General features: G+C 47.3%; 1 protein-coding gene across 1 annotated transcript in view; it reads left to right on the top strand.

The window, feature by feature from the left end:
• Positions 1-2,485: 2,485 nt before the first annotated feature.
• TRERF1 (transcriptional regulating factor 1) overlaps positions 2,486-6,602 on the top strand; it is a 66,361-nt gene continuing 62,244 nt past the window's right edge. The window contains exon 1 of the mRNA XM_033144846.1: positions 2,486-2,784. The gene's annotated coding sequence lies outside the window, so the exon portion shown is untranslated. The remainder of the gene's footprint in view (positions 2,785-6,602) is intronic.

The raw sequence follows: 6,602 nt of genomic DNA, 5'->3' as shown, positions 1-6,602 counted from the left end.
ACACAGGTAGAAGCCCGCTGGGAAGGCCTGGGACTGAGCAAGCAGGGATGCTAGGGGTGGACCAGGCTGGATGGATAACACCAGAATAGGGCTACACTAGCTTCCATGTTGGCTCTGGATACAAGGAAGCCGGGTTCGAATTCCCACTTGCCCCCCCCCCCGTAGTGTGAATGCGGCAAATGTGTAGATCACATGGGTACACCTTGCCAGAGTCTGCTAGATGACAAAAACCTGCTTAGTTTTTGTATGAGTGAAATAGCCTTCAAATGAGATCATGTTGTGGTTTTGAGCATGTCAGGCTGACCTATTTCACAAGACTGCTGTGAGACTAAGGTTACAATCTTCTACCTACCTACCTGGGAGAAAGTCCTAATTAACTCAGTAAGACTTGATTCCATATCTCTTTCTTTTGTGTAAACACTCCAGGAGCTTTTTTTTTTGGCTCAAGAGCGAAGCTAAAAATGTTTTAGATCAATAATAACAGCTGTTCTTGAGATGATTATCCAGAGCAAGGTTTGTGATACAAAACCCTTTCACTGGGTTGCTGACTGAAGGGGAGCCAAAATGAGCCCCAAAGAGGAAGGCATCGGAAATTTTCAGAAGTACATACAATGAAAAAGAAAGGAAGAAGCCTAATGAGACAAACCCTCCACCAGATTGTCCAAGCTAAGTAGCCCTGGAAAGCTGAGCATCAGTTGGGGAGGGAGGTGGTGGCCTTACTCTGCTTGGAGGAAATGGCTGGCTGAACATGAGTGCGCCTATTTAGGGAGAGAGGACCCGTCACCCTGCAATATTTAGTGATAGATCCCACTCCTGCCACAAAACAGTGACATTGCATTTGCTTAGCTCACTCTACCAAACTCCTCCTTCCTTGCATCAAAACTGGTCACACAACTCATTCCGGATCTGACTCCTTCAGGCATGCTAGCGGGAAAAGGATTCAAATGCTTTGTTGGGTCTTTCATCACAAATATACCACTGTAGTGCCACGTTTACAGTTTAATAGTGGACGTTTTATGAATGTGCTGGATGTAGCAAATCAAGTCCACTGTAATGTATTGCATTTGATGCCATCTGAGCTGAGCTTATACCTGCAAAGGTTCATTCAAACAGGAAGATCGTTAAGTAATGAACACGCATTATATGGAACTCAGATCTAAGCTACTAGTGAGAAGCACATCCAACGGCCGCTAAGTCATGCAAACACACCGCAAGGTTGCCAACTAGGTTGCCAACTTCCCCTCGCAGCTTGGCTCCTGTGTCGTTAACGGCAGGCTTGACAACCAGGAACTCAGCCTTCCCCAGCACGTCGATGTCAATACATATAGGCAAATCTCCCCCTCCCCCACTTAAAAAACAACAACACGCTGCTTGCCACTCTGCTGCAAAAGGCACAGGAGCCTTAAGCAGGGGGGGAAAGAAGACGCTGGCAACCTTAGGCAGTAATAAACGTCGAGTACAATCTTGCGCATACAAGCGCTCTTTCTAACCCGCGACGGCTTGCCAAAAAACAGAACAAAAATGAAAATGGAGAGAGCCATCTGACTGCGACGAATACTGCAAGTTTCTTTTCTGAGAAGTGCTCGGGAAGGGAGGCGGGGAGAGAGCACCGCCCGCGGGCTCACGTCGGAGCGCTGCGCCAATCACAAGCCAGTCGGGGGCGCTCCCAGGAGGAGTCCCCCCACCCACCTCCCCACGTTTTGCAGTCATGGCGTTAGGGGTGGGAGGGCGGCGGGGAAGCGTACAGTACGAGGAGCCCACACCCTGCTGCGAAGCGGCACTGTCTTCCTGCGTCTCCCCGACAAGGGAGGGGGCGGGCACAAAGCCAAACTCCCCAGGGCGCGATCCTGTGGACGTTTCCTCGCGAGTCCCCCCCGTGTGAATGGGGCTTGCTGCCAGGATTACAGTCTCAAGACATCCATATATAGGGCTTCGGGTGTGTTTGCGTTTGTTTTGGGGGGGGCACAGTCTTATAAGCCCCGATAAATACTGCAGGCTTCATTTCCGAGCAAACACGCGTCGGGTCCGGCCGCGTGCCTCCTCCAGGATGTGTTTTAAAACGCACCCTCCTCCTCGGCTCCTTTGCAGAAATGGAACCCGCCCTCCGCCCAACTCTGCTCGGATTCAAGAAAGATCCGAGTTACGAAGCAGCGAACGAGGAAACGGCGCGCCATGCAAGCAGGGTGTGTGCGTGCGTGTGCTTGCACACCCCGAGCCTGGAGCGTCACGGGGGAATCTCCTCGTCCCCGAGTGCAATTTTTTGCTCGCCACCCAGGAATCTGGCCCGGGGCGCCGCCGACAACTCGGACAGGCAGCAGCGCATGGGGAGGTGGGTTTGTCCTCCGTACCTGCTGCATGGGAACTGCAGCCCTTAGAAAAGGAAAACGAGTGGGGCAGTCGAAAAGAGAGGGGGAAAAAACACCCTCCCTTCTGAAAACCCCAAGAAGACACGCCGTTAAATTGCCGGAGTTTGCTCCCAGACCGCAGGTCACTCCTAAGGCAGGAGACCCCGGCGAAGGGCTCCTAGCTCTGCTACTAACTGCCGCCACTGACACCTTACTTCCTGGTTTGCAACTCAGGACCAGACCCATCTCGGCGGAGGGATTCGATTTTCTCTCCTAGCCTCCTCCCCTTTTTGCTTCTGCTTTCTCTCCCCCCCCTTCTTTTGCACGAAAATAATTTGACAGCGTTTTGCTGACACGGGGATTTTGCACCAGAGATTAAGAGAGAGGGGGGGTCAGAGCCCCCACCCTAAAGTGGCATGCAAGGAATTTAATGCACAAGGTAAGTCCAGCTCCCTTGAGCTTGTCCTCCTGGCGTGGGCTTGGGAAAGAGCGAAGATTAGTTATTTCCACCTCTCTCCTCTCCGTCTCCCCCCCGGTACAGTCTTGGAGGGGAGGAGGGTGCATTGCACAGGGGCTGGAGGAGAGGGGGGGGAGAGAAGAGGGGGCGGAGGCGGCAGGGTTGCGTGTAGATATGCAAGTATATGTTTCCTGGCGGAGCGATATTTGTTTACAGCAAGAGCTTGTACTGTAAGCAAAGTAGGACCCGAGTAAATAGCAGCTCGGTAATAAATTAAAATTGCAATTGCCCCGTCGCTGCACAATACAGATCCATTATATGTATTAAAAACTGCGCCCACACGGACCCTGCATGCACTTGTTGCAGACTTGCACCAGGTAGGCAAAACGCTTAACAACTTCCATTCTTGCACGGAGCTTGCAAACTCAACTTTTCTTTTTTTTAAAGTTTGTAAGTTCACTCACTTTCGGTATGTAGGACTGAGTGGGCGCGGCCCTCCCTGCCTCCTGCTCCTTGCTGCAAGATATCCCAGCAGGAGGAGAGAGAAAAAAGGAGAGCATTAAGCCTGGCTATTATTATGATTATTATTTTATTATAAATAAATTCCCCCCTGGCTGCGTGCTTCCTTAAGTAAGGTGCAAGGCCGTGAGTGTTTTTTTTTAAAAATCGTAATCGAGGCGAGTCCTCGCACTGCGGGGGGTGGGGCGGGAAGAGGGCAGCGTGATCTTTTAAATCGGGTGCGTGTGCAGGGAGCTGCCCGCGGTGTGGCAATGGAACCAAATGGGTGGATCTGGCAACGACGGATCGCACACGCTGCCTTACCTACCTGCTCCCAGTCGGTGGGAAATTAGAAAGCGAGAGATTTGCATCTTGGCCACTCCCTAAGCCCGTACACCCATGCTTTCTTTCCCCGTAGCGTTCGCTTAGCATTCATCAAAAGGAAAGAGGCACTTAAAGTAAGATGGATGCAAATTAAAAAAAAGAGAGAGATGAGTCAGTCCCTGAAAAAACCCAGAAAAGAACACGGTTATGTGTTGCGGTTGTGTTTCATATAAAAATATAGCAACCGGAGAAGGGGAATAAATAATATGGAAGGCCGGTACTGAGACTATATATATATTTTCCTTGTTTCCAGAGTCTGACTCCCGAGAGCGTTGCATGAACAGAATCCATATCTGCTTGTGTAATTTGGGTTAATGCAGGATTCACATGCTTCGTCCAAGAGGTTAAAATTAGATCTGTAACTTTTCATTGATTAGTCAGTTAAAAAAAAATCTTTTGATCCCTTACAAAAGTTGTCCGGGTTAACCTGGTAGCAGTTTATTTTAAATAAAATGTTTAATTATTTTTAATACAAATATGTACGAAATTGTGGGCAACTGGACTCCATGTTTGAATAGACGCGTGTCCTTTTCTTGCATATTCATCCTTGAATTGTGCCTATGAGCATTAAGCTTAAAAGCAAAATATGCCTGTTTTTCTTTTGTTTTAATTCATAAGCAGTTGTTTTTTTTTAAATTACTCAATTAATCGTCCAAGTAAGGTGTCTTTAGTCATATGTCAACCCTGGTTTAAAATACTTAAGAGTCAGTTTGTAGGTTTCCAGATGTATAGTGCGAATGTGGTTCTTGGCTATGAGATTAAAGTTTATTAATTTGGGGGGAAACCATGTGCCTAATTGGTTTGGAACCACTTGCCAGCTGTCTAGTAGTTTTTAATGTGATATAATCTGCAGTGTTTACTAAAAAGCTGGTGGGGCATCGTAGTCGACTCTGCCTCCCTGCTCAGAAGTTAGTCCCACTGTGATCAATAGGACTTAACTGCTTAGTGTGTTTAGGATTGGGGCGTGGAGCTAGAACTCCACTTTTAGAAGAACAAGACCAACCCACTCTCTTGTGGCACCTTCAGGACTAACCTTCAAGAGTAGACTAACATATTTATTATGGCCCGAGCCAGAGTTCAGAAACCAAGGTATTTTTGCATCATGGCTGGAAAATTGTGTCCTTCAACTCCTGCCTCATACCGGCCTGAATGGAAGCTAGATTTGAGTGTAGAGAAACTAGCCTGCTTTACGAAGGTAGAACTTGTGTTTGTTGCCCCTTCCGTTTTTGCTTCTGGGCTACTGAAAGGAAGCCTGGAAGGGAATGTGGCCCTGGTAGGTTCCCCATCCTGGCCTAAGTCTTGGTGGAACTAAGTGTACCAGTGATTGGGGTGGGGCATTTTTTAAAAAGGCTGTGACATTTTAATCATCGGGTGTTTTGGAGGGAAACGAAATGTTTTCCATATGAACCTACCCAGATCCTGAGATCATCTTCTGAGGCCCTTCGTCGTGTGCCTCTTCCATGAGAGGTCCGAAGGGTGGCAACACAAGAACAGGCCTTTTCTGCAGTGGCTCCCCGTTTAAGGAATGCTCTTCACAGGGAGGTTCTGTTGGCGCTTTCGTTATACACCTTTAGGTGCCAGATGCAAACATTTCTCTTTAAGAAGGCCTTTGGTTTGATTGGCATCCAATGCCCCTTTAAAAGGTGGTGGGAAGTAGGTTGTTTATTGGGTTGCTTTTATTTTTATGATGTATTTTGTGATTTTATGTTGTAACTGCCCTTAGAACTGTGGGTATAGAGTGGTATACATATTTAACTAAATAATAATAAATGCAAAAAGTACAGGCTCTGACTGTTTTCTTGCGGAGGAATTGCAAGGTTTGTTCACATAATGTATGGTAAGCATTAGTTCAGATGCAATGTGTCTCTTCTCTGGTCTCCATGTTTCTCTATCGCCGCCAGACACAGTGGTCTAGCCATTTCATAGCCCCTCTTCGAGAGGGCGCTTGGAGAAAGGTCTTTGTAGAGGACCTTGGGGCATGGGTACAGGTGCATACGGGGGGGGGGGTGTCATTCTTCATGTCCCAAGCCATCTTAAAAGTTTTCTATGTCAAAACCAGCATTTTGAATCAGACTGGGAAGCGATTTGGAAGTCGGTGAAGGTGTATGTTCTGAACATGTTCAGGGTTGCAATATAAATCAAGAGTCCCGGGAAAGTGTCCCGGGAACTATAGTTTGTTAAGGATGTACTGTCCCCAACTTCCTTTTAGTGTCAAAGAGGGTATAAGGTTGTTTTAAATGTAAGGTGTTGATGTCAACAGCTGAGGCATGAGCCCAGCTACACATTTTTTGGGGGGTCTGCTTTTGTGTGCGTGGGTGGATGTAAGAAAATTGCCAGGCTTCTTTTGAACCGAGTACTCCTCCTCTTTGGAAAGAGTGTGCATGTTATGAGTGTGAGAAGTAATAAGTGCATGACCCAGTGTGGTGGTGTAGTGTAGTGGTTAGAGTGTTGGACTAGGACTTGGGAGACCAAGGTTCAATTCTCCCGTCCACTATGAAAGGCGAACATAAAATGAGGAGGAGAATCATGTATGCCACCTTGAGGTCTTTAGAGGAAATGGGGGGTTGTAAATGTAAAAATTAATTAAATAACAATGATGAGCGCTGCTGTACCACTGATAGCAAAGAGTGAGTTATGAGCAGGAAGTTTTTGGTTCAAATGGTAGCTTACCCACAAACTTGTTGTAGGGCCTAAGCTAGGTTCCTATCTCTCAGCCACCCCGTTGGGTAAGCTGCTGTTTCTCTGCTTCGTCTCCACATTTGCAATACAGTGATAATACTTCATAAGCACTGTTCATAAACCATCATAATATTGAGATAGTTAGTGAGAATGTGTGCTTGAAGCACTGTGAACCCTTAAAAGCTTTCTTAGTAAGAGTGTCCCTGAGCATGTGTAGTGTCTCACAGACTTGAGTTTAG

This window comes from Lacerta agilis, chromosome 3, assembly GCF_009819535.1.
Source record: "Lacerta agilis isolate rLacAgi1 chromosome 3, rLacAgi1.pri, whole genome shotgun sequence".
Taxonomy (NCBI): Eukaryota; Metazoa; Chordata; class Lepidosauria; order Squamata; family Lacertidae; genus Lacerta; species Lacerta agilis.
Note: the sequence above shows the minus strand (reverse complement) of the source record. Positions and strands in the feature narration are given on the sequence as shown.